This window comes from Canis lupus, chromosome 35 (assembly GCF_003254725.2).
Source record: "Canis lupus dingo isolate Sandy chromosome 35, ASM325472v2, whole genome shotgun sequence".
NCBI classification, from domain to species: domain Eukaryota; kingdom Metazoa; phylum Chordata; class Mammalia; order Carnivora; family Canidae; genus Canis; species Canis lupus.
In genome coordinates this window covers 4,725,163-4,750,174 of record NC_064277.1, presented here as the reverse complement: position 1 = coordinate 4,750,174, position 25,012 = coordinate 4,725,163, and the positions used below count along the sequence as shown (strand labels likewise).

Sequence of the window (25,012 nt, the reverse complement as noted above, 5' to 3'; positions counted from 1 at the left end):
GTGCCCAGAAGGAAAATCAGAGTTCTGGATCAGTGAGTATAAAAGTTTCAATGCTCTTGATATGACTTCCCTACTGCTTTCCAAAAGGTTTGTACCAACTTACCCTGGCAGCAGCAGTAGGTGAAGGTTCCAGGATTTTCATCAGAGTTTTTATTTAAATTATGATATAAACAAACCAAAATGGTCTCCTGATGAGCTGTTACCCCTAGTGAACAGGTAGGAGGAGGTAGGAATACCCCATGGGTCACCAAAAAATCTGGAATCATGATCTTGCCTTCTCTCCTCCAAGAGGATCCCCTTTGCTTGTGGACCAGGACAAAGTTGGGGCATTCTAGAGCACTATATCGGAGAAGAAAAGGGAGAGTATAATTCAGGCTGCAATTAGACTCTTGAAACAAGCTGTTACCACTGTTGCTTCTTTTGCGGCCCACTGAATGAGGAAGAGAAGCCTCTGTTTTGTCTCAGTTCTCAGTTTTTCTAGGACCTCTTTATTGGGCTAGTGGTCCAAGGCAATCAATATTTATTGTTCTGCCAATTATGTCCATTGATATGTAGTACTGCATCCCAGTACCTAAAAGACCATCTGGAAAGAGTAGGCATTCAATATATATTTGTTGAGTGCAAGAATGAATGAACAGTATCATGGGAGCTAGCAGAGGCCTTATTTCTTTTGAGGCATGTAGCTGACGAGGCTGTTTGCCAACCAAACATATATTTCCCTTATCAATTGAACTTGCATTTTATTTGTGGCTACAGGGTACCAGTGAAATAGCTCATTTCCCCAGGTACTTTGCATCCAGGGAAAATGAATCTGCAGACCATGTGACACAGTTTGGATCAATGGGCTGTGCAGATGTAATCTCAGAGTTTCTGAGGAAGCTGCTTTTCTTCTTCCTTGTTTTTCTCCTCTTTCTTTTCTGTGAGCTTAGAGGTGGGAGGGCTCTCTTATCAACAAAAGATGGTAAAGGTGATGATGAAGACACAAGCTAAAGAAGATGGAGAAGAAAAAGATGACAAGTTGAGACGCCATCATGGGGTTGCTGCATCAGCCCTGAGGATAACATTTCTGAGAAAGTTCAACCCTTTATCAATAAGCCACAGTGGTTGGATTTTTAGTGACACACAACTGAAAGCCATCCTTCCTGATACAAGGAACATGTGGCTCAGGGAGTTTCGTCCTGCCCAAGGTCACAGTGACAGTGTGGACCAGAAATAAGACCAGAACCCAGGTCTACTTAGTTAAACCAACCCTCTGACTTCCCCCTATACTCCTTCCTGATGGTACCAATTTCAGCTCAGAAGTGCCCTCAAAAGTACATTGACGTTAAATGTATTTTTAAGCATTTTTGGAAGAGATTTGATAAATATCTTGATAAATATTGGATTCTGATTGATTTGATGGGCCAAAGATACCCGATGGTACTTATAAACACAGAAATTTTGCTTTTGTAATATATACTCTAGTCTAAATGAGCTTTTTGAGGGATATCTACTTAGTAGAAAAGAAAAGAAAATACCAGCAGGGTTTTCTTTCAGATTCCCATCATCTATGTTAACTCTGCCCTCATATCTCATAAAAAAAATTAGAAACCAAATCTGATAAATTTAATTTGGATTTGATATTTCAAAACTTTGACAAGGTCTTCCCTATGTTTTTATTTTTAGAGAAGTCAGAAAAGGCTGAGGCTACAAGTGCCAATATGTATTTTCTTGATGTTCTCTCAGTGTGTTAAAGTACGGACCCTTTGGCAATATTTCTCAAAGAGTTGCTTTTAAATGACATTTGAAAAGCATCTACACTGTTCACATTGTTTAAGTTCCTGGATAAATAGTCCTCTACATTATGGAAGTGAATTATGGAAGATACCAGATACAAGAGAGAAAGAGGGTCAAGTTCATTTGCTGAGATGACCCAGCAGAGAAGCATTTCCATAAATCAGTGTTTGTAAACCACAGAGAACACTGCTCCTGAGTCTTGTACTTGGTGCATTTGTCAGCAACAGGTAATTTCCCAAAGGTAGGATAAAGCAAACCAAATGTTTTAGTCCATTCTTTGAGAGTCATAGTACATTTTGGAAAACAGTGTAAGAATGTGGTTCAGATAGTCCCATCAATACCCTACTCCTTACTGTATTCATTAGTCAATTTCAATTTTTCAAATGTAGCTGCAATCACTTTCACTGTTAGTGTTTGTATATTAATACATATGTTAGGAAACTTCTTCCAACTGAAATGTTCATTCAATCTGTTCTTCTTTTCATATTCCTCACTGGCCATAAATCCAAAGACATAGATGTCATGGGACACTGAATAGCTCTTTGCCTTTGTCCTGTTCTTCCACTATAACTGAGAATAACAAGGCCATGTTCAGGAGTGATGCTGGTGTTGTTGCTGCCATCTTGCTCTCAGCCATGGATATAATCAACACGGAGGCTGGCAAAGTGGTCAAGTGGAAAATCCATGACGACACATGCCACTGATCACACTGCATCTGGAACATGGCTTGCCTCTGGATTCCCAATTATGGGGGACAATAAATGTTCTTCTGGTTAAACCGGTTGAATCCGTTGTCTATACATGACAGCCAAGAACACTGTTAGACTTAGGGAGGGCTGAGCAAACCCTTGAATCAGCCCAGCCAGCCATCTGTGATGTCACGTTATCTGACAGCCCGCAGGAACAGCCTGTCCAAACCACATCCATTCCTTAACTTAAAAACTGACAACTGCTGGTAGCCCTGTAGGCTAGGGCCATCAGATTTAGCAAGTAAACACAGAGGATGCCCAGTTAAATTTTAATGTCAGATATAGAAGGAATAATTTTTATAGCATAAGCATGTCCCAAATATTGCATGGGGCATACTAATACAAAAAAATTATTCCTGTGTATCTGAAATCCAAATTTAACTGGGCATCCTATATTTTATCTGGTAACCCAACTGTAGGCTCCTTAGGAAGACTTCTGAGGTGCTTGTCGGGGTGCCTGGGGTCCTGAAACCATATTTGTCTGGGACTTTTTTTTTTTTTAGATTATATTTATTTATTCACAAGAGACACGCAAGAGAGGCAGAGACATAGGCAGAGGGGGAAGCAGACTGCTTCCTGGGAGCCCAATGTGGGACTGGATCCCAGGACCCCGGGATCATGACCTGAGCCAAAGGTAGATGCTCAACCACTGAGCAACCCAGGAGCCCCATGTCTGGGAATCATTTTTAAAGACCATTGTCTAGGTGAGCCATTTCCCAAATTAATGAAGAATGACCACAAGGAAATAGGTTCTCACTGGACTTTGGGCCCTTTCTTGGTAGGGCCAAGTGAGTCTTCTCCTTTGTCCCTTCTTCTTTGTACCATTCTCTATCTCTTATCACATGCCCTTCCCCAATTTCCAAGAAACTGGGGCTTCTCCTAATGTTCTTCAGCCATCAGAAACCCTCTTGGGCTTCTGGTCCAAGTGTGCTCCAGCATTACTTCTTTCTTCCTCTTTCTGCACAACCTCCCGCTCATCCCTGGTCACCACCAGGGGACACGAATCTGTGAATGGCTGACAGATGGACTGTCCCTCTGGGAGCATCTGCTCTTTGGCTTCTTTGCAGGAATGCTTCTCAGTCTGGTCTTATGGAAAACAGCATGGCAAAGTGAAGCCTTCTGGGCAGCAGGTGGGCCTTTTATTGCCCCAGAAACTCTCAGCCTCTGGCATCTGCTTCTGGAATCTGGCATCTCATTCTGCTGATGATCTTGGCTCAGATGCTGATCGGGACCCAGGCCCCACCTCTGGAGTCACCAAAGGGGGACTGGCACCCTCTCCATAGTAACCTTAACCAGCCCTTAATAGAAATGAAGGAAGTTTCCTTTTCTCTTTAGTTGAGATAAAAAATGTGCTCTTAAACTTTTCTTATTAGAAAATGGAGGAAAGTGAAAGCAAAGCAAAGAATCCAAAGCATATAAATGGCTGTTTGCAGAGATCACTTTCTGATTCTCACTCCTCGCCCACACAGAGCAACCTCCTTGGCACAGTTATGAGGAAGTCAGCCTTGGACCTTACACACTCGACTCTCCTGTACCCAATGAGCACCTTGAGATAAAATCGGGTGAGGCTCTGAGGTGTGACTCTCACTTGCTCCCTGTATCTGCTCCTACCTCCTACAGCAGATCCCACTGCACAGCCCACAGGGACCCTTTGAGTAGAGGGCCCACTCTTTTGAGTAAAGGAAGAACTTCCCTCTCTGGCTCTAAAGGATGCCTCTCCCTGGTCCCTTGCCCTCCTGGACCCTCTGGTCCTACCCTGGGAGTCCCCATGGCTCTGCCTCCCTTTTGCTTTGTCTGGCTTTGGTCCCTTCAGTGAAGGTTTGTGTCCTCCCCAGAAGACTCTAGGGCTGCCTGGAACTCATGCAGCCCTGCAAGCAGCTTCCACCTCTCTTGGGATGTGTCTCATCCCACCAGTTTCCTGTCTTAGCCCTGCCTTCCCCCTTCTCTCATCAGCTCCAGTCTCCTGTGGCCCACCCACTAGGTTCCCTCACTTTTTGTTGGTGAGAAGTTCTGGCCCTCAGTTCATTTGCTGCAAAGATAAAGATCTCAATTACAGATGTCATAATCTTCAAAGAGCACCACTGAAGTATTATGTTATTTGGTTACTAAACATGTCTGGCTCCCTTCCCTGGGGTCATAATGGTAGTAAGAGAGTGGCAAGAAAAACCAGTTTGTCAACAGGAGAAGTTGGGAGATTCTCCGGAGTTCTAATTCCCACTCAACTACCATATACCAAACATGCATATAGTGACCTAATTTACTCCTTCTAAGAGCTTTTTTAAAGATGAGGAAACTGAAGCATTCCTGTACCCCTTACCCCTGACCTAGTACTGTCTCTATTATGGAGCTATCGCCTTCATGTGTATCTTTGTTATGGGTTGAATTATTTCTCTCCCCAAATTCATATGCGGAAACCTTAATACTCAGTGCCTCAGCATATGACTATAATTGGAGATACGGGCTTTAAAGAGTAATTAAAGCAAAATGAGGTCATATGGGTGGGCCCTAATCCAATGTGACTGGTGTCTTTATAAGAAGAGGAGATTAAGACACAGACACACACACACACACAGGGAAAATCATGTGAGGTTACGGAGATGGTGGCATCTATAAGCCAAGGAGAGAGGCCTCAGAAGAAACCACCCTGCCAACATCTTGATCTTGGACTCCAGCCTCCAGAACTGTGAGTAAATAGATTTCCCTTGTTTAAGTCACTCAGTCCAGGTATGTTGTTTTGGCAGCACTAATGAGCTAACATGGCCTATTATCACACATCAAGGTCATCATTTCTCTGGTCTCATATGAGTGGGGGGTCTCTTCTGGGGGTAGATTGTGAGAGCAATGGATGGGGGCTGGGGATAATCCAAGGCAGCATTCCATGTGGATTGCTCTATCCTTGCTTAAGACCACTTGCCCTCCTTTCCAAGCCCCATGTCCCCATAGCAGCTGCCGAGTCCCGATCATAGAAAGGTAACGTGGGAAGAAAGGGGAGGTTGGTTTGAGAAGACACACAAGGAATGTTCTCTGAGCAGTATTCCAGGGTTGTGGGATCTTGCTTCCCAAATTTTATAAAAGCTACACTTAGGACTTGAAAAAAGAAATCCACAGAAAGAACAGAAGAAACAAGGTAAAACAGGGGGAAAGAGGGAAAAACCCTAATTTGATAGTAGAAATATGTAATATCACCTCTTATTGCAAAGTACACTATAGGTTACCAAGCATTTAACCTTGATGGTCAGGATCAAGGCTGTTTGGTGAACAGAACAGACATTCTTCTTCCCACTTTACAGATGAGGCAAGTGAAGGTGAATGTCTTGCCCAAAGGCATTCCAAGGGGAAGACATGGAGATGGAGCCCAGATTTGCCCCAGGAGCTGCGCAGCGTTCCGTGCATGTGCTCCTGCTGGCCATTCCTCCTGGTGCCCTTCCCTTGATGAAAATCGTGGGATTTCCCCACCACTGCCCTGGTGAGGTTGAGCTGAGACCCGGGGCCCCAGTAGGTCTGTGCCTGTCTCTGGGAACCTACCCGCCATTCCCTGAGCTCTTTAGCTTTCCCCTCTTCTCCACAGAAAGAAGAATGCGATTTTGCCAGGTCGACAGCAATAACACCCACTTTTGACAGCCCTCAAGTCCTCCTAGCCAGAAGCCAAACAGAAAGTCAAAGCCGGCTGTGTTTCCACCACCCCCAGGGTGACTCTGTTTAAAATTAAAGCTCAGCATGTTTTCTTTTTTTAATTCACAATTTATTGTAAGGGGAGAAGAAAAGCTCTTGCCCTAGCGATTAAGTTTTCAGAAGGATCACCTTTTAGCAGGGCTCTAGCAGGATTGCTGCTGGAAGGCAGGGGTATTTAAAGAATGTGAGCTGGAGTTCTTTCTTCTAAGCTCTTTATTTCATTTGCATGGTGCTAAGGCATTTGTCATGAGAGGGGCATTTCATAGTTATCAGGTCAAGTGCAATAAACTGGTAAGCAACAGACTGCCATCAAGGTAAAATAATTTCTGACACTTAATGGTCATTAATATGGAAGGCTGTCCATCACTATCCCTGCGTCTTGTTGCTCAGGGCTCCCCACTTTTTGGCTGTGGCAGGGAAAATAGCTGGGTTGGGGTTTGGAAACTGCTTCTGGGAGCAGCAGCTAGGTATTATTTGGTTGCTAAAGTTGCTTCTTGGTTAAGAGCTAGCTCTAACCTTCCCAGGGCCATGTTTCCTTTAGGGAAACACAGAACACCCTTGTCTTCCACAGAGTCATGCCCCCCAACCCTCCGGCACCTATGTTGCTGTAAATCAGGACTTTTGGTGATTTGGGGGAAGTCTGGGAAGGCTCAAGCTCTGGCCCAAATAAATCAGGCAGGCTAAATCCTCAATGCTAGGAGTCATCCATTAATTTGGAATTAGTGATCGTCTAGGCTGGAATGAGTTAGACACAAAAGAGGCATGGCAGACAGACTCTAAGGTGATCCCCGTGACTCCCTCCTATGGTGTTTATGACTTTGCATTCTCTGTTCCCCTTGAGTGTGGGTGGGTTCTGTGACTTGACATTAACTGAGAGACTGTGCCTCGGGTGTTAATTACCAGACTATGTTACCGCTCAGTCTCCCTAGATGGCTCATCTCTCTCTCCTGCTGGCCTTGAAGAAACCAGCTACGCGTTGGGACTGCTGACAGAGGACTCGTGCCAAGGAACCACAGTGGCCCTTAGCAATGGACAGCAGCCTCTGGCTGGCAGGTGGTGAGCAGTGTGATGCTCTCAGTCTTATGACCACAAGGAAATAGGTTCTAACAACCTGAGGGAACGTAGAAGCAGATTCTACCCCCGTCAAGCCTCTAGATGACAGAACAGGCTGCCTGTCACTTTGATTTTTGCCTGTGACCCTGAGCAGGGACCCAGGAAGACCATGCTCAGATCCCTAATGCCCAGAAACTGGGAGACAATGTGTGTTGCTTAAAGCTGCTTAGTTTGCAGTAATTTGTTATGCAGCAGTGGATGACTGGTACAAAGGATTTGTGGAGTAAAGGAATCAAGCAATGTCCCAGGGGTGTCATGGAGCTACTGAAGAAGACAAGCTATGCCAGCCTTTTTAGAAGGACCATTTGCATTGAGGAGGAGGAAACTGCTTGAGTTTCTTAGCCATCTTCCTAAAGAAGATGTGATAGAAATGCTTCGAGGAGAATCTGGGGAAAGCATGGGGTTCATCAGTTCCTGGATGGACTTGATCAACTCATTCCTGTGGAACGAATGAGTCCAGTAAAGACCATGGGAAGTGCCACAACCGTGGTGTGTAGTGTCCCAGCCTATGTGATGGATAGAGGGGGGTCACTGTGGCTGGAGTGGAGTGGACTCGAGCTAGTGCTAGCAAAGTGGGTCAAGGAGGTCAGATAGACCCAGGAAGCCTCTGTAAGGACTTTGGCTTTTAGTGAATAGCATTGGAAACTGTTCAAAGGTGTTGAGGAGTGGTGAGGGGAATGGCATGACCTGACATGTTCTAAGGTCACCTGTACTCTCAGGACCAATTTGTGAGTGTGTGGGAGGAGTCAGTGACCTGGTGGCAGAGATTTTGATTCACTTTTGCATCCCTCACATGACTTAGCATAACATCTGACATATTAACTGTTCAGTGTTTGTTGGATTGAATTGAATGTATAAACCATCCATTATTGCTGTAAGATTTTTTAAAATTTCTTTTTACTTATTTATTTGAGAGAGAGAGAAAGAGAGTGTAAGAATCCCAACCAGACTCTACACTCACCACAGAGCCCAACAAGGAACTTGATCTCATGACCTTGAGATCATGACCTGAGCTGGAATCAAGAGTCGGACACTTAACCGATTGAGCCACCCAGGCGCCTGGCTGTGAGATTTTTTAACATTCTGAAAAGTTTAAGCCCCAAACATATGCATGACGTTTAACTGGTTTATCAAAGCCATTGACATAACTGGCGAAATTGAAAGCAAAGCTGTGTTGTTGAGTAGGGCATTTCTGGTTTTTTAATCCTCCTCAAATGTCATGGATGAGAAAAAAATGAGCAGGTGTTATCTTAGGCAGGTGAAGGGCAGCCCCTCCCTTGCCTGGTGATGTTAAAGAGGATGGGATAAGACCTTATCCCCTTGTGTGTGTTGGGAGGTGCAGGATTGTCCTCTCCCACAAGGGCTCTTGCAAATCTTTGCCCATAGCATCTGCTACTGAAACCATTCAAGTTTACCTTGTCACTTCCACTCTTGTTATTTTGATTGCTATAATTGTTTTTTCTCCAAAAAGATCTAGGATTCCACAGGAACCGCTAGGACCAATAACATATTGAAATGTATGAATAGTTGTGTACGTAAGGTATGTGTGATGATGGATTCTATGTGTGGATGAGGCTAGGCCACAGTACCCGAATGTTTGGTCAAATACCAGTCCAGATATTGCTATGATGGTATTTATTAGATATAATTAAATCAGCACACATGGGGTAAAGCTGATTATCCTTTGTATTGTAGGTGGGCCTCATCCAATCAGTTGAAAGCCTTACGAGAAAAGACCTAGGTCCCTACAGAGGGAATTCTGCTTCTGCACTGCTCTCAGATTCAAGACTGCAGTATCACCTCTTGCCAGATTTTCTAGCCTACAAGCCTGCTTTGCAAATTTTGGACTTGCCAGCCCCCAGTCATGTAAGCCATTTCCTTAAAACTACTCTCTCTATATAGATAGATATAACGATATATGGATATCCTATTGACTCTACTTCTCTGGGATCCCTAACTCATACAATGTGAAAATTCTGAGACCAGAAGTCTGTCTACTTCTCCCTCTTCCCCTGAAGATTAGGCTAGGTGTCTGTTACATTGTCATGTCAACCTGGAGTGAAGCATGAGGTGTTTCCTACATGAGGAGGCATTGTCTGAGTGAGGGTAGGTTGAAGTGTGCCACCCTCAAACTAGGCCTGGTGTTGCTGGCTTTGTGAGCAGAACTCTCTAAGGCAAGCTTCTCAGGGTAACATCCTAGCCACCACTGGAGCCCTTGGTGGTTTGGGCCCTCCTACCTGTCCCTCGCCTCCCTTGGTCCCAGGGGTCCAGACTCTTGGTAAACCAGGGGCCTACTCTCTCCTAAGGTGTAGCTTTCCCCAAGGACCTTTTCTCTCTACTCCCTACTCCTCACTAATGGTGCCTCAATTCAGAGGGGATCTGATCAAGCCAAGGACACAAAGCTGAAGGCACTTTATAATCTCAGCTTTTGTCCTGGTAAAGAACACATAGGTCAGAAGGGTTTCCCACTGATGGATTTACATGGAAGCATTTTGTGAGCATGTTTAGATGCCCTGGCTCCCTTTTATTGCCCAGTATCCAACAGGATGAAAAGGCATGGAGGCATTGTGGTTATACTCAGAGGTAGCTGCATATAGTCACCCCTTTCCTCCAGTCTCCCCTTTCCTTAAGCTCCAGCTTCAGTGGGTGACAACCAGGAGAGTGTGGTCAGCCCAGGTAGTGCTGGAAGCTGGGGTGTCAGGTCTCTAGCCTGGAAATAGGGGTGATTTCTAGTGGGTCCTCATTGCTGAGCTACAACAGCTCCATGCTACACTTATAACTCCTAGGGAAACCAATCCACACCTGCAGGGATCCTGTCCCCAAGTTCTCTCTGCCTAATGACCATCCCTGATGGCAAAAAGAGTGATAGTTGGAGTAGGAATCTTGCTGTTTGCCCTTTTTAGAAAACATGTTTTCCTAAATGATGAGACCAGTAGAATCTATCCCGGGGAAGGGTCCTGGAGTTGGCCACACTCTTACCCAGAAGCATTTCCTCCCCGTTGGGAAATGAACTGGCCAGGTAGCAGTATCCAGGTAGATTCCTGAAGGGTGAAGAGTCTTGCTGCTTCTCTGGGCTGGACTCTCATCCCACCAGAGCCCTCCTTCATTGTCCCATCATCATCACTGAGAGAGAGTCAGAGACCTGAGGGATAGCCTTTTTTAGGACCCTTCTCCTTCTGCCCTGGGGCCATTTTGTCTGTTTCTGTGGTTTAAGGATTGGTGTGCCTGAACCTGGAAATAGGGTATGGCTGTGCCTGTCCCCAGCGCTGTGACTGGCATGACTTGCATGAATCACTGAGTCACACTGATGTCCAAGCTGCCAGTGGGGCAGCTTGCCAGTGAAATATAACCACATTTTCCTTCTGAAAGGACAAGAGTGACTGTTCTCTTCATGTATTGACACAGATCAACCTATTTAAAATGCTAAAAGATGATGCATCTCCTCAAATAGTCGTTGCATTATAAGGCCAGCTCAGCTCTTCAGGGGTTTCAATTAGTGCTCGGCACAGCATGGAGGATAGAGGAGAGCAACATCTGAACAGCCAGCCAGCTAGCCAGCAGTCTGGGGAGGGGGTCTCCTGTCTCTTGAATTATAGTAGCATCATTTATATAAGAAGGGGAGAGAGACAGAGACAAAGAGAAAGAGAGATAGAAAAAAGTGAGAAACTGAGAAAGAGAAGAAACAGAGGCAAGGAGAGACAGAGGGAAAGACAGAGATGGAGAGAGAGAGAGAAGAAGGGAATGTCTTACTGTGGAGGATGGATGGGGAGGTTTGGGGAGGCGTAGAGGTGGGGGGGGGGTCTTCTGCTCCAGTAGCTGTAGTCCAGGTAGGATCCCATCCATTTCCCCTTTCACCCTCAAACCTGCCAGGGAAAAATCCCTGTGGCAAGTGCGCAGATGATCTAAGGAAGTGATCAGTGGAGAGAAGGAGGGTTTCTTTCCTTCCTTGGTGCTTTTTTCCTCTCAGATCATGTTTCTTTCAAGTGAACTTTTCAGCACAGCCCTGGGACCCACCAGCAAGAATGAGGTTGTCTCCATCTTCGCTACAGCCTAGAGCCAGACTTGCTTGCCCCTGTCACTGTGGGATGAACAGGCAGCAGGAGCTGGGGGTGAGGGGTGAGGGGGGGTGGTCCTGAGTTGCAGGTCCTGAGCGCTGTGGCCTCAGTGGCCAGCCCCCCTCCATCAGGCCATCATGTGGAATGCACACCGTGTTCCCCTGGCAGGAGGATCCCACAGATCACAGCTCCCCTCTCACTCCTCCAGCACCTGGGACAGCTCGCGAGTGCGGCACCTCGGGCTCTCGCTACTGCCAGGGGCCTGCCATTTTCGAGAAGTCTCCGACTTCTTCCAGCCCATGTCTCCAGCTACCTGAATGCTTCAGTCCATGTTCTCCTGACCCTCTTTCTTTTCCCACCTCTCTGTTTTCCCTCTTTTTCTTCCTTCTCCTCCACCTCCTCCTTCTGCTTCTTCATCTTCTGAAGCCCCAAATTTTTCTACTGAGGGCAATTACTGCCGAGTCCTTAATTTGGAAACCATTGTTTTGTCTCCACTAAGAATCCTATAATCAGGATTCGGGGGGATATAAAATGAGCTTCCACCATTCATGCGTTAAGAATAAAATGTTCCCTATCCCTCCCTCCATTTCACATTTAATAAACTGACATGCGTGTCACCACAAAGAAACCAGTGGTGTGTGTGTGTGTGTGTGTGTGTGTGTGGTCATCTCCACAGTGAATAAGACAACGGGTGGCGGGAGACAGTACTCTGTCTGCAAGCACAGAAATACAAGGGCACACTTCCCTTGGATCTGGAAGTACAATTGCAGCCCATTAAGTAGTGAACTGTGCCTTCTTCCCTGGTTTATCCATGAATAGGCAGGCAGAGGGAGGGCAGGGAGTATGCAACTGCAAAACCATCGCAGAGATAAGGAACACAACTCGATTCACTTACAACACTGTGAGCATGTGTGTGAGCACATGGGTGTGAACGGCGTTCTCTAGGACCTTTTTTGTTCACTGCATCTCCATGAAGTAGGCTGGGGTCTCTGGTTATCAGCTGCAGCTGACTGAGGAGTACCAGAACAAATGCCATGCAAATTCCAGTCATTTCTCAGCATACTCTGGATCCGTGGATTCCTAGGACTATGAGTCGAGTGGAGCAGTCAGGTTCTGGGCGCCAGCTAAGTGAAAGGAAGGCAGGCCTGGGAGAGAACATGAGCTATTAGAGGCTACATTGCAAGAGACAGACCAGGCAGGCACAGAGGGGGCACCTGCCCTTACACTGTACATATGCATGGCTCCCTCCTTGCTGAGCTCCAGGAATTAAAGGCCTGAGTCCCAGGAGGAAGAGTGGCCCCTACTTTGCCCAATCTCGAGTGCTCATCTGTAAAAAGGCAATATGCATTGCCTACCTGCTAGAAGGGGCCTGGATGTGAATCTCTGAGTATACCTAAACTCAGTTTGGAGGAGAGAAATTATAAAAAGCTGCATTATTTAATATCTCCTTATTTTTATTATCATATTTCCTTATGCCTTCTTTTAGGCGGTCTTTATTTCTCTATAACACAGACCTAAAACTAAGCCCACATCTTTTCCTATCTCCCTACCTGCCAATTACCACTGACCCCATCCCATGTCCTACTCACTTCAGGTCCCAGCTCTCTGGCTGTCAGAGTCCCCCCAACCAAGCCAGTGGTGTATCCACCATGGAGCTCACAAGTTATCCATGCTGCAGAGCACAGAGCAAAAGGGTCCACTCAAGAGGCAGGATCTCAGAAGTGAAATCAAGTGACAAGCTGAGCACATTGTTCTTAGAGAGGGGCCAAGGCCAGAGAGATTCCAAGCATAAACCACCAAGACAGGAACCACGGAAACGAGAAAGAGGGACATTTCAAAGCAGGGGCCTGGTGATGGAGCCTGAGAAAGTGCTCTCATCAAAAGAAGGTGTCTAGCAATTGATTATCATGAATGTGGTAATCAGAGAAGATCAATCCTGCTGCAGACCGAAGAGGTTATCTCTCTGGGGAATATAAGCCCTAACCAGGGGCAAATGCAATTGGCCTGCTTTGGTCTGCATACTTGTGTCGCCTTGCCCCCAAATTCGTATCTTGAAGCCCTAGCCCTCAGTATGAAGATATTTGGAGGTGGGGTCCCTGGGAAGCAAGTTCAAATGAGGTCATGAGGGAGGGACCCTACTTTGACAGAGCTGTGCTCATAGAAGCAGAGGAAAAGATCCGAGCCCTTTCTCTCTGCACCGTGTGAGCGCACACGAGAAGGTGGCCATCTACAATCCAGAAAGAGTCTTCGCCAGGAACTTAACTGACTGGAGCTTTGCTCTTACTTCCCAGCCTCCAGAATTGAGAGAAATTAATTGCTATTGCCTAAACCACCCAGTCTATGGTATTTGACTAGGACAACGCCCAAAGGCCATGACACCTGATGCCATTTACTGTGTCCCAAGAAGATTCCAAGTGCTTTGCATAATCAGCTCTTTTCATCCTCATCATTTTAACCTCACAAACCAATGAAGTAAGTGATTTTCAACACAGAGCACAGATGACAACAGCAGGTGTCAGGAGGTAGGGAGACATGCTAATTTGGGTGGCTGGTACGTGCAGCACCTGGACCTCACACTCCCGTGGTCTGGCATCACAGTCTGGACAGTGAACCTTAGGGCCTCAGTGCCTTGTGAGGTTTTAATGGCAGGAGTGTTAGTCAGGGGAAGGACACTTTCAGGTTCCCCTGACTAGTGGCCTGAGGCTGCTGTCACCTACCTCTCTGTGAGTCCATCCCTTTCAGGGTAGGTCAGTGGGCAGCATCAGATGAGTTACTAATCTGGGGGGTTAGTGAAGGTACAGAAAGGTTAGGCCTCCTGGTGATTCATTCTTCTCTCTCTGTGTGCCCTTCTTGGCCTTTTGGTCCCCACTTCCCCCAAGAAGGCTCTTCCAGCCATTCCTAGGATGGGACAAGGGCAGAACCTGTGACTTGGCTGAGCCACAGAAATAGGGATTCCCTTCCCATGGTTGTTCTGAGGTCCTCTCCCTGAGCACAGCCAGCAGATGGGAAATATTCCCCACCTGTTCCTCAGGAAAGGGATATTTCACGGCTGCCCTCGGGTGACCAAGGTGAGGGTGAGCATGCACCTTTGGCCGAGGCCACACATAGTGGCCTACCGCTCTGTGCATGTGATAATGACAGCTTCTGTCACATGAGCTGCAATGCTGCTGATCCCTCTAACACTAGAAGTAGTTATTTTAAAGGGAGAAATCATGAGTCCAGAAGGGGACATCAACAGCATGAGAACACCATCTGTGCCACCAGGGTTCCCGAGGAGGCTTAAGATGGCTTTAGCTGTGGCAAATCAAGCCTTCGCAGGTACTGCCTTTCCTCTACAGACCAGCAGGGAAGGAAAGTTCCAGAGTGGCTCTGTTATCTCAGCTCTCATAGAGGAATATGTGTACGAGGAAAGGTCAACTGGTGGAAAGGAGTAGCTTTCAATAGTGGTTTTCTTCTTTGCTCTTTTCCTAATATTTGACTTTTAATGTGGATTTTTTTTTTAGATTTTATTTATTTATTCATGATAGACATAGAAAGAGAGAGAGAGAAAGGCAGAGACACAGGCAGAGGGAGAAGCAGGCTCCATGCAGGGAGCCCGACGCGGGACTCAGTCCCGGGATTCTAGGATCATGCCCTGGGCCAAAGGCAGGAGCTGAACCTCTGAGCCACCCAGGGATCCCCTAATGTGGATTTAAAACTTTTTCCAGCAACTATTTTGTGGTGTGCATTTCTAAATCATAGCAAGTTAATAACGTTTCTATTTTACCAAGCACTGAAGACGTCCTTTCAAAAATCCAGCTAGATGATATGCTGTAGTATGTGTATCTATTTATTTTATCTGCTTAATGAGCCACAAAGTAGTAGCGGCCACAATGATAGCAGTGTCTGGGCTGCAGCAAGTAAATGATGATGTATCTATCACATACTTTGTCAGGCATCTATATGCATTGGGCCTCCAGACAACCTTCTAGTTGGATACTTTTCTTATCGTTGTTTTGCAGATGAGGAAACAGAGGGACAGAATAACTTGTCCAAGGTAGTTGGTGGGCATTTAAAAGACCAGAGACACTACTTCGTACGGTATCTGGCCACCTGGAGAGTAGTATAAGCCCAGCTTCCTTCCATGTAACTTCCAAGATTGAGATCACTGAACCACCAATTAGACTGGTCTAACTAATTGGTAGATCTGTGCCTCTTCTCATTCTCCATTATCCTCTATCCCTCTTTTCTCTTCTTTCTGATTACAAGAGAAACACTTATTTACATCTCCTAATCAATCACTTCCTATTGTGGACTGGATTATGACTCCCCAAATTCATATGTTGAAGTCCTAACCAGTCGTACTTCAGAATACAGCTGTATTTGGAGACAGGGTCTTTTAAAAAGATAATTATGTTAGGGGTGCCTGAGAAGTTCAGTCTGTTAAGATTCCAAATCTTGGTTTCAGCTCAGGTCATGGTCTTGGGGTCATGGGATCAAGCCCCATGTCAGGCTCTAAGCCCAGTATGGAGTCTACTTGAGATTCTTTCCCCTTCCTTCTCCCTCCTCTGTTCCTTCCTCTGTTCATGTGTACACTCTCTCTCTAAAATAACTATTTATTAAAAAGAAGGTAATTAAGTTAAAGTGAGGTCATTAGGTGGGCCTTAACTCAACATGACTGGATCCTCACAATAAGAGGAAATGTGGGCACTCAGAGACACCAAGAGTATGTGTTCAAGAAGACCATGTAAGGACACAGGGAGAAGACACCATCTATAAGGCAAGAAGAGAGGCCTCTGGAGAAACCAACCCTGCTGACACCTTGATCTTGAAATTCCAGCCTCCAGAACTGAGCAAATAAATTTGTTGCTCATGCCCCCCAAGTCCTTGGTATTTTGTTATGACAGTTAGAGCAAACTAATATATTTCCAAAGTGTCAGTGGTTGAACATGATTTGGTCACAGTCATCGTCCATGACTCCCAGTCCAGTGAGGGAGACAGAGCAGTTAGGAAATAAGGACAAGATAGTTTGATGAACACTGAGGGTGGTACACAAAGACCTATGGGAATCCATGGAGGCACTGCTGGGGAGGCCCAGTGCAAGGGAGGAGGTGAAGAATGGTTGGTTTGAGAGATGACCTTTGAGCTGAATCAGAAAGAATTCGGGTTAACTAGGCTAACAAGAGAGAAAGGCACTCCAGATAGAACAGCAAGGACAAAGGAGGCTGGGATTCAGGAATCAAATATGGTGGATCCTTGGTGATCTCAGATTTAACATTTGCAGTTTTGGCAGCACTTGAATGAATAGGCAGGTCCTTGGCACGTACTAATCTGTAATTTTGCAAAGGCACAAGGGCAAATATGAGGGAGTGTGTTGTCAGTGTGGGAACAAGTCGCCTGAGCTATTAAGTGAGCTTCCACATTGAAATAATTCATTCAACACAAAGCATGATTTTGGTCTCATAAAGACCCCGTGAGAAACAATGTTGTAGATTAGGAAATGGAGAAAATTACATGTTAGAACCATACTCAAGTCTCTGAGCGTTTTTGAAAGTCTCTAGTGAATCTCTTGTGGATGTTAAGGGTCCTTGTAGGTCTGAGATTAATATCCTCCTGTGTTGGATTAAATATGTTTTCATTTTCTACCATTGTTCCCCCCTTAATTCAGCTATTCACCTTTTTTTGTGTGTGTGTGAGCATTTCTACTTTGTGCCAGCCACCATGCTAGGTATACAGTGGTGACAAAACACACATGCCTCTGCTCTCCTGGAGCTCACAAACTATTGGAGAGGGATAATGAACCAGGAAGCAGACATATATGATTGCTATTGGTGAGATATGGTACTGAGAAAAAGTGCGGGGCTTTGGGAGAAAATAGCTGGTAGGGACAGATGGTGATGGGTCAGCAAAGGGTTTTTTGGGGAGGCAAAGGATAAGCAAGCCTACTTTCCCCGCAGACAGAGGGAGGAGCGGGCCTGAGGGCTCTGACATGGAAGCAAGGTGTGCTGCAGGAATGGCAGGCAGAGAGTGTGGGGTGTTGAGAGAGAAGGAAGAGCAGCATAAGGTGAGTGGGAGGAGTGAGTGGAGCCAGATTGAGGCCTGTGGCCATGGTAGGAATTTGAGTTTATTCCTCATGAAATCAGGAGTCTCTGAGGGCTTTTAAACAGGGAGTGTCAGGCTCATCCTGGTGGCTCTTACAGGGAAAATGGACGGGAGGAGGCTTGTGCAATCCTGCCCAATCAGATTGGATCAGCAATGGATGCCCAGTCAGAACACAGCTTGCCAGGTATGGCTGCAGATTGGAATCCCTTGGGAGCGCAAAATAATACTGATGTCTGGGTCTCCGGCATCCCAGACATTCTGATTTAATTGTTCTGGGGTACAGCCTGGAATTTTAAGAAGCTCTCAGGTGATTCAAATGAGCAGCAAACCTTGAAGCTTTCTGGATCTAGAAGGTTCAAGAAAGGATTCAGTAGAGATTTGAGGGTGCGGTGTACTAGGGTTGCGGCCATGAGAAACAAAGTCATGAACAAATACATGAAATGCATTTTAGAGACAGAAACAATAGCTCAGCAGGTACTCTGGTTATGAGTGGCAGAGGAGCAGGAGGATTTAAAGATTACTCAGAAGTGAGGCCTGAGCCACAGATAGACATTTGGGAGCCATTGGTATTTGAGTTGGTATTTAAAGCCACAGGAATAGAAGCAATCACATGGGAGAGAATATGACCAGAGAAGGGCTCAATCTTAATAAGGTGGGGAGAAAGAGGTTTGACTGAGGTGGGGTGGGGTGTAAATGAGATACGGTGCCACAGAGGTACGCCTGAGGAGGGCCTGACCATTGATAAGAAGAGCAGGGCTCCCTCCATTTTAGCAGGAGGAATGAACAAGAAGGGGGCAGTTTGAGCGGCTTTGTAAATTAGCTATGGGAAAGTGAGAGCACTTTTAACTGCTAGATTTCATTTTCTCAATTGAATTTAAGCAGGTAGGAGCTGAGGGTGGGTGGCCAGGTAAGGAATGGGGTGAGGAGGAGGGGTGGCAGTTTTGAGGAGTTTATAGAAGATCTGAGATAGTCATGGGGTTGAGGGAGGAGAACACACTTATTGGAAAGGGCTCTGAGTTTAGGGTAGCTCTGTGTGTCCATCTGAGGATGATGGTCATGCCTTTATGGTGACTGTCGAGGTGTGCGTTTGTCTCCATCAACAAGGCTTGGAGTCACAGGTGTAGGCACAGAGAGGTAGCAGGCTTCATCCCAGGTTGGAATTTGCGCATCTTTGGCAATTTTAACAGTTTTAATAAAGAGTTGGGGGAGAGCCTAGATTATGGGGTTAAGTATATAAATAAGAGATGTGGGGACCCTGAAGGGTACACTGCTCCATTTCTCTTCAAGACAACCAGGTGATGGTACCCTTTATTCCTCCTGAACCCTCAGTAGGATCCTGCTCTCCTGGCTGCTCCCAGTCATGACTACAGGTCCCAATGTCATGGTGAGGGCACTGGATTTACTTTGTATTTTCTAAACAATATTTGTATTGGTTTCCTATTGTGAATTTCCTGTGTGATGTCACAACATAATAATTTAAAAAAAAATTTTTTTATGATAGTCACAGAGAGAGAGAGAGAGAGAGAGGCAGAGACACAGGCAGAGGGAGAAGCAGGCTCCATGCACCGGGAGCCCGACGTGGGATTCGATCCCGGGTCTCCAGGATCGCGCCCTGGGCCAAAGGCAGGCGCCAAACCACTGCGCCACCCAGGGATCCCACAACATAATAATTTTAAATAATATACATGTATCATCTCAGTTTCCATGGGTCAGGAGTCCAGGTATACTTAGAGTCTCACAAAGCTGTAATCAAGGTGACAGCTGGGACTAGGGTCCTATGCCAAGTAGAGGTGTTTGTTGGTGTAGTTCAGTTCTTTGCTGCTGCACAACCGATGGCAGCTTGCTTCTTCAAGACCAGTGAAGGGGCGGAAAGGCTGGGCTTCTCTTTGATTCATTCTTCTCTCTCTGTGCCCTTCTTGGCCATTGTCCTCTCTTCTAGAGCTCAGAAACGCTCTCTAGTCACATCTACGGCCACAATGGGTAGAACCTGTGACTTGACTGAGTTGCAGAGCCAGGGATTCTGGAGAGAAGAGAGCATCTCTGGAGGGAGGAGAGCATCTCTGCTGCTTCTGTTCTCTTGTCTCCAGACCAGCCTTTACAAGGTCCGTCTCCTTAGGTCAGGCCCACCCAGGATAACCTCTCTTCCAATTAATTTAAAGCTAACTGACCAGAGACTTCATTACATCTGCAAAATATTCTCACTTTTGCCAGACAACATAAAAACATTGGTGATATTCAGGAGTCCAGCCAACCCTCCATGGGAGAGGGTTGCACAGAGCAGGGGCACTAGGGGAGTGGAGATCTTGGGGCTCATCATGGAATTCTGCTTACCCTCACTTTCACATCAGGTAAATTTTTTTAAAATAGTGTTTCTTTTTCTTTTCTGAGTGCAAAAGTAATATCAGTTCATAGAGTAGAAGAATCTGAAAGCTGTAGACATGTACAGAAAGGGGAATTTAAACCCATTCATTAGAATATCATTTCTACCCTAAAATATAAACCTTATTATGACTTTTTATTTCTCTTTATATAAAGGGACCACAATATAGAATTTTTTAGATTTTCTATTAGATTAGGTGTTCTTTGAGAATATGAATATGGCTCATAGTACTCCATTGTGTGAATATGGATTCAATTTATTTACTGTATTCCACTTTACATTCTGGTTGCTTCCAATTTTTTTGCCATTATAAATAATCTTGATGAATTTACTCCAGCATACCTAAGTGCTTATTCAGAGCTCACTATTCACTTGAAATTTTGAGTCAGAGATAGTTAATGTGGTGGGACCAGATGCCAATAAAGAAATCAATCAAAAAAAAAAAAAAAGAAATCAATCAGAAATGACAAACATCCACAACCTGAACGATTTGTTTGGAAAATACAAAATCAGTTTTTATTTGGGCACATCCCCACCCCCACCCCCGCACAGGATACTGCTAAAGTGCTTTGGCATAGGGCTTCGTGAATATAGGGATGACATTTATCCCAGGTTACCCAGACTTGCACAATAACTGCTCAGCACAAGGATTTGGTTATGCCATTAACATAGTTGCATAACAGGCCCTGAAGGAAAAGATCTGAGTTGGGGAAGGGGGAGAGAGGGAAGGGGAGATGAGCTGGGATTGGGTAGGAAGGTAGACTAGGAGGATGGCAGTCACAGGGTCCCTGACCGCAGAGTTAAAGGAGAATTCTCTTTGTCTATGAGATTTGATAGCTGGGCAAACCGCCCTGGGCTGGCATAAAGCTGCCTGTAGTAATGAGCTCAATAAAGTGATTTAAAATATATTGATCTTTGTGTGTTTGTGGGTTTGGCCCTAACCTTGGTGGTTGGCTTCCTTCAGGGCAAACACTTGGTACTTTATGTGCCGTGGGAAGTCAGAACTCATGAGCCTTTGGCATTTGGGGCTGAGTTTGGTGCACTGTGAGGAGGTCTTGAACCCTGTCTGAGGATGTTTAGTTCCGAGGCTGGCAGGGCCTCGGGCCTGTGCTCCTGGGATGGGAGGCTCTAGGAAGGCAGCATGTTGGTTTTACTCTCTGAATTTTCTGGGAGTGTATGTGTGTGTGTTATAGGAGGGAAGGGGTAGGGGAAGGAGCAGGAACGATGATATAGTGGGTCCCTAGAGTGGGCCACTGAGAAATGCTAGGGAAGCTGGTCCTTGGCATAGTTATGCTTGACAAATGATATGTATTCTGGGCAGCACACCTGTGTTCTCCCTCCAAGTGCAATGGGAGCCATCTGTCCCATGACAATTGTGCCCAAGCCTTTTGCTGTGCTGTGTCTTCTGGGAGTAAATTGCTATTTCCCTTGAAGAGACTGTGTCTCCTTTGCCAAGCAGCCCAGTGGGCTCCCTCTTTCCTCTGCCGAGAAGCTCTCCTGTGGACTAGTTGTAAGTTTAGTAGGATGAATTTTCATGTGCATTAATGGCCAGGCCATCAAGCTTTAGCCACTCCCTCAAAGGAGGTGTTGCTTTTTCTTTCCCTTTTTATAGTCTCAGTAAGGACCCTAAGCAGGTGTGGGAAGTGTGTATGTTTTGGAAAAAACAACCTACTGGTGGTCTGTCCATAGTGAATCTCCAGGAAGTGGCTTTGCTCCTAGAACTTTTAAAATCTTGTGCTTCTCAACCTTACAGTTATAGTGCTCAAAGACCAAGCATAGGTGTAGACCAATGGTTCTCAACTAAGGGTAACTTTGCCCCTTGGGGAACACGTAGCCATGGAGACATTTTGACTGTCAATGCTAGGAGTTGGGGAGTGGGAGGTGAATGGAGGACATTACTCATCTTGGATGGAAGTCAGGGATCTTGCTAAACATCCTACAATGCACAAGAAATATTCTACCCAAAATGTCAATAGTATCAAGGTTGAGAAATCCTGGCATAGACTGAAGTATTGCCCCTATTATCAGGAAGCCTGGCTTCTGAGTTTATAAGATAGAAACCAAAGTTTGCATGGAAGCTGTCTGCTTGAACTCTATTTAGGGAAAGAACCATGACCTACTTTTCAGCACTTTCCCTAAAGCAAGATTAGTCAAAACATTCAAATATCCCTAATGTGGAGAAAACAAACAAACAAATGTCCAAGCCTATGGGTTAAAAGACTCATTTACATAACAATGAGACACATGAAGCAAAGGCAAATCTGGGCTAAAATTGCCTCACTTTAAGTATTCATTGAGAAAGAGCTAAACTGGTAAAAGGAGCATTCCCCATCCTTCACATGCCTGCATCATGCCAGCATCCAGCAATGCTTTCAATCAGAGACAGTGTTTACTGGGCAGGAGACCTAGAGATGGCCTCCCTTTGGGCAATTTATGCTAAATTAGTTTTGTGGATGCTTCGGGTTCCAATTCCTCCAGACTTTCTTCATTACAGACAGTGCCTCTGAGACCAGTAGTGAGAAACTGTGTCTTGAATTACCGGGTCATAAATTTAATATCAGAAACCATCTTCCCTTCCTATATCAGGTACCAGGTATCAGCAAATAGTTTTTAGTGTTTTCAGAAATGCTCACACTTTAATGTGATGTCTGGGGTTTGAAGAACTCTTAGGTCAGAGGATGGGCAATGAACCCTGAAACTGTCATGCAAAATGATGTGAGACCAGTTACCTGGGAGAGAGGATCTACTGATTTCATCACATCCCTAAGGGGCCTTTATTCTGAATATTAAGAAGCATTGATATGGATTCATTTGTTCATCAAATATTTATTGAGTGCCTATTCTGTGCCAGCACTGTCTGTTTATACGGAAAAAGAAGAGGACTAGACGGTGGTGAATCATCGATTGGAACTTAAAGAAAACAGGAAGGAGTCTGAGGAGGAAAGTACAAAATTAATCAAGACACACTGAAGAAAGTAATTGAAAAATTTAAAGAGCGTAAAGATATATTTTATTTGATATTGACAGACATTTCTATTTGGACATGGACAACGCTGTAACAACATGATGGCAATGGAAACAAAGCAAAGGGAGAGCTATGGTGGTGAACACTCAGATGAAGTGGATTTTTATCAATAGGTAATTCACATCTTTTAGCTGCTAATTCTGAAAATAGGACCCAATTTGTTCCCCCTGCCAAACAGTTTTCAAAATTTAATTATCAGTTACGTTGATCATCTGTGTTTCCTACATTTTATCACCTCAGTGTTTTAGGAATGATATTGAAATGAAAGCTCGTTTTCACAAAGTTAGAGGTTAAGTAAACTCTTGTGTCTGTCACACCCATGACTTATCATGAGGGTTTCCATTTTAATTTTTTCACCATAGACACTGATTTTTCCCTTTCGTCATGATAGTTACAATCTACTTCTTAACCTGACCCAGAGATTAGGCAGTGATGCAGTGGTGGTGGGTGGAAGTTTCAGGAAGGTCACTCCCAGCCATTCAGTGGGATTGTCAAGGATACCTGAGTTCCACTCACCCCACAGTGTAATTCCTGACCCAACCCCTTGTCCGTTGGATTCATGGCTCTGAGCTAAATGGCAAAAACTTCTATTCTCCTTTGTGATTTTTAAAATTTAAATTTAATTTACTTATTTTAGAGAGAGAGCATGTGCACAAGCATGAGGGGCAGAGGGAGAAGGAGAGAGAATTCCAGGCTGACTCTGCACTGAGCCTGGAGCCTGACACTGGGCTCAGTCTCATGACCCTGAGATCACCATTGCAGGATTTCTTTTCCTTCGGCGCCTGCGGTTCTTGGTCACACTGATTCAAAGAATAGAGAGGTAGACTAGACAAAGTGATGGGCAGTAAACCAAAGCTTATTGAGTCATAGTACAAAGCTCCCAAAGAGGGAGGGACCCGAGAGGGTTGCCCTCCTTGGTGACTTGTAATCTGAGTTTCTTCATAAAGTCATCACCTTACTCATGGTCACCCTGTGAATACAAACTTGCTGTCTAAATGGTTAAGTTCACCTGTGTTTCTTTTTTTACTTAAGTATGTTAAGTCATATATGCCCACTGTTTCCCGAGCCTGAGGGGAATTCAGTTCATGCCGCTTGCCTTGAGGATGTTTAGAATCTCCATTTCATAGCATTTAGTAAGCACCTAATGGTTTATGTAGTAAATGCCAGCATCTCATTTTATAGATGAGGAAGGTGTGGATTCTAGACCTCAACCTTGAAACTGGCAGAATGAAAACTGGAATCTCCTTTCCGAGTTCCTTCCTGGAGCTTTCTTCACACTACTAAATTTCTAGAAGACACAAAAACATCAAGATAGCTTTTCTTCAGTCTTTTCTGGGCAGAGTTCAATGGCCTCTAACAGTGCCTGGGTCACAGTGAATTTAGTTGTTGTCTTACGCAAATGTTCAGACCCAGCCCAGCTCAGAATAGCCACGGGCCCTCTCAGTCTTCTGAAAGGAAGTAAACATACCCACAAGCCAGTTTCTTGGCTGACAGGTAACTTGGAGGTGGATCCCAGAAGAGACAAATGCTCATTAGTTACAAACGTAGGAGCAAGAGAAAAGTAGGTATAATGGTTCATCCTGCCCAAGGGGCTCCATTTCCTACAGTGCGAGCAAGATTCCATTTCTCTCCCAGTTAATACATTGCTCGGTGATTTCTCCCAATGCCAGGGAAGCTATGTGCTTCTCAGGTGCTCCCACCCTAGAAAAAAAGGTCATATTACAAACATCTACTTGGTTTCTGAGGTTATTCCCAAAAAGTCATCTTCCCTTCTCCCATAGAAATCCAACATTTCCAAAAAACCCAAATAATCCAATTAAAAAATGGACAGGAGACTCAAATAGACATTTTTCTAAAGAGGACATACAGATGGCCAATAGACACATGAAAAAATGCTCAACATCACTCATCATCAGGGAAATGCAAATCAAAAACACAATAAGGTATCACGTTACACCTGTCTGAGTGGCTAAAATAAAAGACAAGAAACAAGTGTCAATGAGGATGTGGAGAAAAAGGAACTCTCACACACTGTTGGCAGGAATGCAAACTGGTGCAGCCACCAAGGACAACAGTATGGAGGCTCCTCAAAAAATTAAAAATAGAAATACTATATGACCCAGTAATTCCACTACTGAGTATTTACTCAAAGAAACAGTAC

The 25,012-nt window shown here is 45.1% G+C and overlaps 1 long non-coding RNA gene across 1 annotated transcript; it reads left to right on the top strand.

Annotated features, from left to right (window-relative positions):
- The first annotated feature begins 4,650 nt into the window (after positions 1–4,650).
- On the top strand, positions 4,651–23,899 carry LOC112659006 (uncharacterized). Its single transcript, XR_007408501.1, has 4 exons — positions 4,651–5,208; positions 6,094–6,214; positions 9,006–9,176; positions 22,678–23,899. It is a non-coding gene; the product is annotated as an uncharacterized LOC112659006 (long non-coding RNA).
- Positions 23,900–25,012: the final 1,113 nt, after the last annotated feature.